We start from the raw sequence: 12,158 nt of genomic DNA, 5'->3' as shown, positions 1-12,158 counted from the left end.
TTCAATCCAATGTGGGTGATCTTTAGCTTCCTTGAATGAGGTAGGCTCATGATACGAATGTATTAACATGAGACAGCCCCTATAATTCGGAGAAAAAGATTCATAAGACACAAATTTTTATGGTGGCCTACTAGTACAAGAAGATCTCCTAGGTGGATTGTTATCAATAGATTCTTCTAAAGAGAAGTCGTGAGAGTATCTGTCAATAGCAGGTTGATGTTCATCTCCTATCCGCCGGGTATATACATTTATATCATTAAGGTTTCCATTTTGGGAAGTATTATCATTATAATGTAAAATTCCATCACAACTAGTATCACAAGTAATAGCCTCAGGGGATTCAATTCTAGGAGCTAAGTCGAATAGAAAAGAATAATCGATGTCTTCCTTAGATGTGTGGATATCGAAACCATTTTGTTCTTCAATAAAGTTTATATTTCTCGACACATATAATTTATTGTTTCGAATATCATAGCATCTATAGCCTTTTTTATTCTCACCATAGCCAATGAACACACATTCAATAGCTTTAGGTGACAACTTATCTTGTCCTAGACTAAGTACAAAACATTTGCATCCAAAGATTCTTAGTCTATTAAAATCTGGAGTAATTTTAAATAATTTTTCAAAGAGCGAAACATTTTTTAAAGAAGAAGAGGACATACGATTCACAAAATATATTGCGGTGAGAAGAGATTCGGCCCAAAAGTTTTTAGGAACATTTTTAGACACAAGAAGAGTTCTTGTGGTTTCGATTAAGTGTCTATGTTTCCTTTCTGCAAGACCATTTTGTTGCGAAGTTTTAGGACAAGATCGTTGGTGCAAAATTCCATTTGTTTTAAAATAATTTTGAAAATCTTTAGACATGTACTCTCCTCCTGAGTCGGATCTAAAAGTGGCTATATTGTGTTGGAATTGATTTTGAACAAGAGCGTGAAACTCTTTAAAATTAGTGAAGACATCGGATTTATTTTTGATAATGTAAACCCATGTGTATCTAGTAAAATCATCAATAAAAGAAACATAGTAAGAGAAGCTCCCTTTGGACATAACGGGTGTCGGTCCCCATACATCGGAATGCACAAGTTCAAAAGGCCTTTTTGACACAAAATTGCTATGAGAATATGGAAGAGAGTGAATTTTCCCAAGAATACAATCATTGCATGTAAATGTATTTGTATTACAAAATTTTTCCAAAAACGGAAAAAGGTACAACTTGGAAATACTAGGGTGTCCAAGTCTCTTATGCCAAGTCTCAATATCTTTGGATTGAACATGATTACAAAATGATTTGGATGGCAAAGACAAAAAATCCATATAGTAAAGGTCCCCTCTTCTATGGCCTTGCCCAATCCGCTTCCCGGACCGGAGATCCTGCACATAGCAATGGGTAGGTGAAAACGAGACATTATATTCAAAATCGGTAATTTAAGAGACGGAAAAAAGATTTAGATTAAGTTTTGGAATAATTCGGATTTTGGGAACAAAAAAATCTTTGTTTTGGTCATAAGTTTTCTCAAGGTTTCCAATGCCTTCAACATTTAAAGATGTTCCATCGGCGGTGGATACATATGATTTAAAATTATTGAGACTTGGTTTTGATAAAAGTGATGCATTTGAAGTCATATGAAAAGAGGCACCCGAGTCAAGAATCCAAGAAGTCATACCTGGAAAAGAGGAGATGGCGGCACCGGAAGTGGAAGGTGAAGAGGATGATGTAGAGGCGTTCATCTTTATAAATTGTTGAAGAGTTTCGGTTAGATGAGCGATGGACTCCTTTATGTCACCATCCTTCTTTGAATCTTCATTGATGATTGGAGGAGTTTCCCCCACGGAAGCAACCTTCTTTTTGAATCTAGGGCAATCAGGACGAATATGGCCCGGTTCATTACAATTATGACAAATGATTTTTCTTCCTCCACCACCATTATTCTTCCAAAAATGTGGTGGTTTATATGATCTTACATTGTTGCCGGGTCTAGACACGGCATGCACTTCATCAACATCTCTTTTCAAGGCCAAACGGGTTTCTTCTTGACATAAATCGGCCAAAATATCGCTTAGAGGAGTAGAGGCCCTATGAAGTAGAGATCCTCTAAGTTGTTCAAATTTGGGACGAAGCCCATGAATAAATTGAAAGAACCTCTATTTTTCCATTTGCTCTTGTCTCATAGCAATAGCACTTCCTTCCCATTGCGGTTCGAGAAGGACAAGTTCATCCCATAAAGAGGATAGGGCACTATAGTAGTCCCTAATGCTCATATTACCTTGCTTGGTAGCTCTTACCTTCTCTTGTAGAAAAAAATGCCTAGCAAGGTCTCTTTGGGTGTACATGCCTTTCATAAAAAACCATGCTTCATTAGCCTTTTTGAATTTTGCAAGGTTTGCACAAATCTTCAATTCGACATTATTCATGAACCATGCTAAGATTTTAGCATGTTCACTTTCCCAATCTTCCATTTTAGAAGAATAATCAAGAATAGCCTTTTCTTTTTCTTCTTCGTTCAAGGCTTTTTCCTCACCTCCTTCAAATTTAGTTAACTTCAATTGTGGTTCCGGAATGGTTCCACATACGTAACCCCAAAGCTTTTTACCTTTGAGATTATTCTCCATAGCGGCCGCCCACATGCGGTAATTGGTCCCATCCAATTTGAATGAGAGATCGATTTTTGCATCTTTGTTGGCCATTTATAGAAAAAGAATTTATAAGACAAGAGAGAGGAGAGGTATTACTTGTCAAGGGAGGATCCGATGAAGCCTTCTTAACCAAGGCTCTGATACCATGTAATGAAGTGTCAAATGAAAAGGGCAAAGTCTCCAAGCGAAAGCACGGAAGCACGCACATACACAAGAGGCCACACAAGGGCAAAATAAACCACAAAAATGGTCAAGCACAAAAAGAGGTAAAAAATATATTTCACTTCATAGAATGCTTCATAAGAAGCTTAAGAAATACATGGGGCTGAGCCCCTTATTTATACACAGCAAGGGACCCAAGGAGGGGCTCCCATAGAGTCGTTGGAGCCCCTCCAGGGGTCCAACGACTCTATGTGGACCCCTCTCAAATGAATAAAAAAGAAAAACTAAAAAAACAAAAAAGGAAAAAGAATAAAGGAAAAAGAAAGAAAAGAAAGCATATCAAAGATATGCGTGTACATGTGAAATGACAGAAATACCCCTATCGGGTTTTACAAAATAAATATATATATATATATTTATATATATAGATAGACACATAGACATATATATATTATATATATGTGTATGTGTCGTAATCTATATATATATAGATATATATATAAATATACATCATATTTTAACACCATATTGTGAACATTTTCTTAAAGATTACAGATGTGGGCAATATCCTTAAGAGAGTACATTTTCTTAAGATAATCTCAAGCATCATTGGCATGTTCAAACTTTGTAAGGCTTGAACACTTCTTTATGTCAACACTTGATATGAGCCAAGACATGATTTTGGCATGTCCCATTCTTTCAACTTTTTTCGTAAGTGGAGATGACTTTAACCTTTTCTACCTCCGAGGGAGGTATTTCTTTCTCTCCTTCTTTGGTGAGGATTAGTGTAGGTTCTACATCGGTTCCATCCATTAACTCTCATAATCCATTTCTCCAAATGAGATGCTTCATGATTGAAGCCCATGTAACATAATTAGAATCATTGAGTTTTATGGGTTTAATAGTGACATTATCATTGTCATTCATTTTACAATTTGGGAAGGAAAGGATAGGGAGAAGAGAATGATAAAAAATAAAAGAGATATTAGAGAAGAGGATACTCTACCACAAAACGGTGAATACAAGTAATCCTCCAAGCTTTCAAACCTTCACACGATTACACCTTCAAAGAGACCACTTTTTTTGAAAGAAACTTAAGTGGCATGCTTCCCAATGCACGAAAAAAAAGCTTTGTTTTAATTGCTTCTACCAATGGCTCTGATACCATGTAAGGAAGAAAAGCCCACAACAAAAATAGCTCTCAAATAATGCTCATTCAAGCACAAGAACCACTAGGGTTAATACAAAATACCCGAAAAAGGGTATGCACAAAGAAGAAAAATAAACTTCATTAAAATGGGAGAAATCCCAACTCAAAAGTGTATTTTACAAGGGGACAAAACCCCATATTTATAATGTTGAAGACGGGAGCCATAGAAAGAGTTGTTGGACTTTCCAATGGCTCTAATAGAGCCGTTGGAGTATCCAACGACTCTTTCATGGACTTTGCTTTTTGACTTAGTTAAAAAGCAAAGGTCTAAGAAAGTGTCCAAAGGTTTTTGCTTTATGCTTTTTGACTTGGTCAAAAAGCATAAGCTTACAATCGTCCAAACCAAAAAAAATAAAGTTAACTAGTTATCCTATTGTAATTAAACTAAAAGATTACATATGATGGGGTATTTACATATGAGATTGTCTATGAGATTACAACTTTTAACAAAGACTAAGATCCAATTATTAGGTTGAAAAGATGTGAAATGGCACTAGGGTGGTTCAAACAAGCAACCTGACACTAATATTACACTTTAAACTTACCCACTCTACCACATCCTTATGTTGGCCAAAAAAAAAGAAAAAATTATTGAATCTGTTTCCACCAGCTTTACAGAAAAGCATGAAAAGTTAGGTAAGAGGCATGCCATTTATGAAGCTCACAATTAATAAGAGAGCTCATGGTTTGTCTATAGCTAGAATTTAGTCCCATACCGGCGATGGTGGACATTTGAGACCATCTTCTTGCTAGAAACATAATTTATGTACCTTGTGAGGGTAAATATGTACCTTTATATTTTGTATCTTCAGCAAGGGTGGTTTGGTAAAATACTAAAACCCTAGTGTGGTATTGCATTATAAATACATAATGATACAACAACCAGCCCACCAAGTCATCAAGATGTGGGTTAGAGCTTTTCTCCATCAACATCTTCTTCTTCGCCTCCATGTTAAGTTATATATATATATATATATATATATATATATATATATATATATATATATATATATATATATATAAGTGGTTCTTTGTGGGTTGGTTGTATTCTTGTAAGCCCAAAAGAGGCTCTCATTTGCTTTTGTTTTTATTTCATTACATGGCCCACACTAAATTGCTCGCCTTCATTTGATTGTATCTTGCTTTCTTAGGTCACATAAAGACAGGCTTCACAAGCAAATGAAATATCTAAAATGCAGTTTCGTTGATGAAACACTGATAATATTCAATGAAGTAGAAAATATGATATATGAGCAAATACCTGGTTGATCAATTTCACAGCATCATTGAGTCTGGTTTGGGCACATATCCTGCTTCCCTCAGCTCCAGAAGTAAATTTCTCAGTACGAGATAGATATGAGCAGATTCAGGGTGGGAAGTATCAACTGCAATGAACATAGGCAAAGAGCTGCCAATCGCAATCCAGCTGCAACCAGGTACTTTCTGAATTCTTCTTTCCTTCATCAAACTTCGCACTTTAAGAACATCCTCCCAACCACCAGACACAGCATGGGTATAGGCCAACAAAACATAGTACCCAGAATTGGATGGATCCATATGGAAAAGGTTCTTAGAAGCCAGATCTGCTATTTCAACATTAGCATGAACACGGGAAGCTCCAAGCAGTGCGCCCCAGATACCAGAATCTGGTTCAAATGGCATGCTTCTAATTATGTACAAGGCATCCCCTAAGCGGCCAGCACGACCAAAGAGATCAACCATGCAAGCATAATGCTCCATACGAGCCATAATCCCATGATCCCTATTCATGCATTTGAAGTAGTGGTTTCCTTCATCAACTAAACCAGCATGGCTACACGCTGAAACTGAAAGAATTGCAAGGAAGGTAATATGATCTGGAAGAATGCCTCCTTCCTGCATTTTCTGAAATAAAGAAATAGCACTGTTCACATGCCCATGAATCCCATAAGCAGCAATCATACTGATCCATGATACTTCATTTTTCTCATGCATTGTCTCAAATACACTGTGTGCAAACACCAGATCTCAGCATTTTTCATACATGTCAATCAGGGCACTCTCAGCAAAGATGTCTGTTCTTAAGGCACCTTTGATTATGAATCCATGGCTCTCCTTTCCATAATGCAGGGCTGGTATGGCAGCACATGCAGATAGAGCAGCTGATACTGTGACACAGTCATACATGGCTCCTTCCATGCCCATGTGGTGAAAAAATTTAATAGCTTCCTCTGGTTGTCCATTCTGAGAACAGCTTGTGATGATTGTGTTCCATGACACAGTATCACGTTGAGATAATTTCTCAAACACATTGTAACCAAGATCCAGTCTCACACATTTAGCATACATATCTATCAGTGCACTACCAACAAAACAAATGTTGTTGCGGGCATTCTTTAAAATGTGACCATGAAGCTCCTTGCCCACTTTCAAAGCCGCCAAACCAGAACAAGCAGGTAAGGCACTTGCCAATGTCACAGAAATGGATATCATATTTGACTGCAGTATCATTCTAAATGTCTCCAAAGCATCATAGTTAATGTCATTCAACACATAAACCGAAATCATCACACTAAGTATGTTGACATCTACGGTACCTATTTTATAGAAAACCTTGCGTGCCAGCTCTACATCCCTACATTTGAAATATATGTCAATGAGAGCACTCTTCACAAATGCATCAAAGCACACACCATTTCTTAGAATATAAGCATGAATCTCTTTACCTTGTTTCAAACCAGCCTCTTCTGCAAAAGATGGAAGCAAGCTAGCAAAAGTAACAGAATCTGGCTTCATACCAGCCAATCGCATCTCATACAACAAATCCAAAGCTTCATGGTTCCACCCACTCTGGACATACCCTGTGATAATCCCATTCCAAGTAACCAAATCTTTCTCAAGAGTGACGTCAAACACTCGCCGTGCATCCAACAAACAGTGACATTTCGAATACATCGCTAATAATGTATTTGCAACAGACACCTCGACATCAAATCCACAACGAACTGCTAGCCCATGAATCTGCACCCCACCTCTCAGCTCCATCACTGAAGCCAACATTGATAGAACGCAAACAAAGGTCACTGAATTGTGTCTTACCTGAGAGATCCTATTCATATTAAACAACTCAAATGCTTCCACAACATTGCCATTTCTTGCATACCCACTAACCATCACATTCCAAAGAACACAATCATGCTCAGGCATTTTATCAAACACTTGGAGTGCATCTTCCAAACGGTCATTTTCAGCATATGACTTAATCAAAGAGCGGCCCACAAACAAATCTCCATCAAAACCCAATGAAACCGAAATCCTATGAACAAACCTACCAAATTTCACAGCTGAAAGGCTGCAACAGGCCTTCATCACATACGTAAATGTGAACTTATCCGGAAAAATACCAGAATCCAACATCTTAATATACAACAACAGAACGAACTCAAACTTACCCATCAACAAAAACGCTCTGATCATCCAATTCCAAGTCAAAGACTGAGTTTTCTCAACATCCAAAAACACATTTTTAGCATCCCACAGATTCCCACATAGAACATACATACCCAGAACCCTGTTTTTCAACTGACCCACGTCAAAAATTCCGTTTGTGATTATTTGAGCATGGATTTGACGCCCGTTTTGCAGATGTTCAGATTCAGAACAATCTAGAAATAGAGAAGAAGATCGATTTTCCAAAGAACCATGAAAATGTAGAGAACGTGTGAGTGAATCCGTGAGTTTTTTGACGTGGGTAGGGGGATGATTTGAAGTACCCAGATGAAGAAATGAGCTGCAGAGGCTTACCCAGTAGGAACAGAGTTCTTCCATGCATGGCACTCGTTAAGCATTCAACCATGGACGTCGCCCAATGGGAGGTTTTGAACTAATGAAAGACGTCTTCCGGGAGGTTTTGTTACCATACAGGAGCCAACACCGGACTTACTATGGTTGGTCATAGAATCATGGACAAACACAAAAGGCCTATATTACCCCCAAAAAAGACACGATAATTTTCAAAATATCACTTATTTTGAGTCTCTTTCGACCCATATTTACAATAACAGATATATACAGAGTAACATTTGGTGTTTAACCGCGTGTTAAATGGGTTTTTCAGCTTTTTCTGTGCTTTTATGCGATTCTGGCCCTATAAATGTGTTGGGCTTTGTCGATTTAGTGGATCATGTGTTTTAGATGAAAAAAATGATGTTTGAACCCTCAAAAATTTACAAAGATTTTGGACTATTGATTTTTAGAACTTTATAAAAACTCACCCATGTGTTTGAATCAAACTCTTCAAGAGCTCATCGCTATAAAATCAAGTACATAGATCACATCTGTACTGTTAAAATTTAAAAATAAAAGCCCAAAACCCTTATTTACTGGTAACTGCTCACAGGTTAGGAATTAAATGAGCATGATAAATGGATTTTTTAATCTTTTTTCATTTTATTTATAAATTCTGACCATACAGATGTGATATATGTACTTGATTTTATAAGCGTTCAATTCAGGGGTGGGTTTTTACAAGGTTCAAAAAATCAATGATAAAAAATCTTTGTAAATATTTTTGGCTCCAAATATCATTTTTTTCATTGAAAACACATGATGCAGGTGTGAATTCCTCATAAATCGACCATGCCCAATACATTTATGGGGTCGGAACTGCGAAAAAAATACTGGAAGGGTAGAAAACCCCATTTAACTCGTATATTTTAGCGTGTGAGCACCTACCAATTTCTCCATATATATATATAAAATTCTTCCTTCCTTTATTTATACTGATATTTTCTTGTGATTTTTTAAAGAAAATTAGATTTTTTTAAAACACTTATGTCTTTCCTTGCTTATATTTTCTCCATAACAAGATTTGTGACTATGGTTGTTCTCGTTAGGCAAAAAGTAGGCTTTTCATTTCTATGCCTTCAAGAAATTGCCTCTGTGCTATGAGTGAGCAAAACCTAGCTTGGTAGCTGATAAATAATTTAGTAGTCATAGGAATCTTTTTAAATCCTCAAAAACTAGAAGGAAGCTTACTTTTCCTAATATAAAAGTGAGCTTAATGTTAAAATGTTTGTTTTATGCTCGAATAAGGATGTCAATAGTACAGGTTTGGGTCGATTATATGACTCACCCAAATCCATGTATGAAATCTTGTATCCAATTATGCAATTGGGCTGGGTTCAATCTCATCTAACAAAATCCAATTGGGTTCAGAGTCAGATTTTGTTTGATATACGGGTCCAATTAGATTTTTGTGTTCAAAAATGTGTTGGAAATGTATGATGGCTTCTTGATGCACGAGCAAGACCGAAATTTATTTGGGTCTATAGTGTCCATTGAGATCCGTTTTATACTTTCGAATTTCTTTTGTTTTATTTAGATCTCTTGTAATTTTTAGAGATCAATACCATATTAGGCAGCCTGATCACGTTGGACTCCAGAATTCTGGAGTCAGCCAGATCAGATCACGCTGAGGTGCAGCCTGATCACGTTGGACTCCAGAACTCTCAGTCACACCAGATCAGATCACGTTGGGGTTCAATGGGCCCACACGTCTCCTGTGAAGCTTCCGGTAAAGACTCTCCAAACAATCATTAAGATCATGTTCCAGCTGAATCCCAATCTCATCAAATTCCTTATGATATCCAGACTCCTATCTGATGTATATCCAAAACCAGGAGTGCAGAGCCGTACCTGTGTTTTATGGGGCCTGAGGCGGAGGGAAAAAATGGGCCCCTTATTAATAGTAGGAGTTCTGGGGGCAGCGCCTCCGAATTTTTTTTAAAGAATCAAAATAACAATAAAATTTGCATTCACATCAAACAAATAGAATATTCCAAATATTTATATTATATTAAATAAAAATATATAAAATATTTATATAAACTACCTAAACAATACTCGTCTGATTGTTTTAGAGGCAAAAATAGTTATCGAATCAGTTTAATCAAGTTGTTCAACATTAATTAACAGAGATTAACTAATACAAATATTTATATTATTTTTAGATTTAACTAGCAATAACATCAATTAACATAAATTAACTAATAATAATTAATAGTAATTAACTAACAAAAATTAACTGCTAACAGAAATTAGAAATCATAAATTACAGTGAAACAAGAAAGTCAAGAGAATAAGACACAACCTGATAGTATCATCATTCAAATAACGATAAGATTTATATTTTTACTAAACAAATGTGATATTCTAAATATTTATATTATATCAAATAACAATGTCTAAAATATTTATATAAACTACTTAAACACTACTCGTCTAACTGTTTTAGATGCAAAAATATTTATCAAATCAGTATAATCAAGTTGTTCAACCATTTCTTTCTCAATTGACAACATAGCCAATTCATTCAATCTGTCCTGAGACATAGTTGATCTAAGATTAACAGACAAAGAACATTCTCCCCAATTCCTAAAGTTGTGCCAAAAAGCTTTCAGATTTGATAGGACAGGTTAACCATTTAAAACAGTCTTAATGACAAACTTTGTTTATAAGATTCAAAAATCAAAACAGTGTTGGTCACAAACTTGAATATCCAAAGAACATCATTACTATGTGCACATGACAAGTATTATGACCTTTGACCCAAAAAAAATCACTTTCAAAAAGAAAAAGGCACACCAAGCTAATATTAAAGGAATATTTTTCATATACAGTAACAATTTTCTAAACTTTCCTTCAAAAAAAAACCACAAAAAAAAACTTACAATTAGTGCCTATTCATTTAAACAAAAATAACATCCAATGTAGTTTGTGTGAAAATCCAATGTACTCACTGTTTGTCTCTAGCAAAGGATGATGGAAATCAGACACTCTTTTGGGTCCATATGCAATTCGTGAAGATGAAAATGGCCTGAACACCTCTTACCACAGCATATTTTTGAACCTCATCTATCTCACATCGAAAACAATAGTTTTTGGATAAGCTTGTATCTGCCTCTCAGAAAACTTTTAGGTGCCTGCAATGAAGATTGAAAACCATGATTTCAGGACACAAAAATTGAAAACCTGAAGGAACTGACACGCTCATTCAGCAAGAAGTTTTTTTTGCTTTTGCTTTTGCTTTTGCCTATTGGGCATGATAATAACAACCATAGTTAGATGTAGAGATCTCAATAACCCAATTGAGATAGACCTCATTGGACCTTCTGCAGATGACAACACAGAAACAAAATATTCACCTCCCTCTACTTATCTGCCTCAATCAAATGTGCCAGCATTTCCTTTGGAGCATTCTGAATTAGATTAAAGAAGAAGTGAGGCTAGTGCAGGAGAATTAGATTGAAGAAGAAGAGAGGCCAGCGCAGGGGTTTTAGATTGAAGAAGACGATAGGGCGCAGGGGTTTTAGATCGAAGAAAACGAGGGGGCGCATGTGTTTTTAATGTTTAATCGGATCCGGTCGGGTAAAGGATCCGGGTCTGATCCTTTACCTGAACCTTTTCTAAACAAATGGAGAGCTCAAGCCTTAAAAATTGGCCCCTAAAATTTTTTTGGGCCCAAGGGCCCTAAGGCCCAAGCCTCATTGGCCTCTTTAAAGGTTCGGCTCCCCTCTAAACTGTGTAATCTTTGCATGTGATTATAAATAAGTATTGGCCCTCTCATCTCACGGTGAGAAATACAGAGATAGTGAGAGAGAGAAAGCCAACCATGGACGTAGATCTTGGTATTCAAGATCAAACCACGTTAAAAATATCACACATTCTTTTCATGTGTGTTTAGGGTGAGTTACAGTAAGTTTGTTACTTTCTCATGGTATCAGAGTCGTGACCATCTGTATCATGTTTCGAGCATCCTACTTTCTCATGGTATCAGAGTCGTGACCATCTGTATCATGTTTCGAGCATCCTGGTCTTTTGTGGGGAACACCTCAAGCAAAAGTGGTGAGTCATCCCTTGTCTCCGTTCTTCCAACTTTGTCTGTGTCAAACACGTTTCAATATTTCTTGAGCACTAAGCTCACAACTGATAACTATGCCCTATGAGCATCTTAATTCAAACCCATGTTGATCTCATATGATCTACACCAATACATTGATGTGTCAAAACCCAAACCAGCTGAATGGATTATCCAAGAAGGGAAGCAGGTCCTTAATCCCGATTTTATTGTCCAGAGGAGACATGACTAGCTTCTATTGAGCTGGATCAT

The 12,158-nt window shown here is 36.5% G+C and overlaps 1 pseudogene; it reads right to left on the bottom strand.

Annotated features, from left to right (window-relative positions):
• Nucleotides 1-5,284: 5,284 nt before the first annotated feature.
• Nucleotides 5,285-7,668, bottom strand: LOC149844864 (pentatricopeptide repeat-containing protein At4g21300 pseudogene; annotated as a pseudogene).
• Between the last annotated feature and the right edge of the window lie 4,490 nt (nt 7,669-12,158).

This window comes from Nuphar pumila, chromosome 2 (genome assembly GCF_984573655.1).
Source record: "Nuphar pumila chromosome 2, dmNupPumi1.hap1.1, whole genome shotgun sequence".
Classification (NCBI taxonomy): domain Eukaryota; kingdom Viridiplantae; phylum Streptophyta; class Magnoliopsida; order Nymphaeales; family Nymphaeaceae; genus Nuphar; species Nuphar pumila.
Note: the sequence above shows the minus strand (reverse complement) of the source record. Positions and strands in the feature narration are given on the sequence as shown.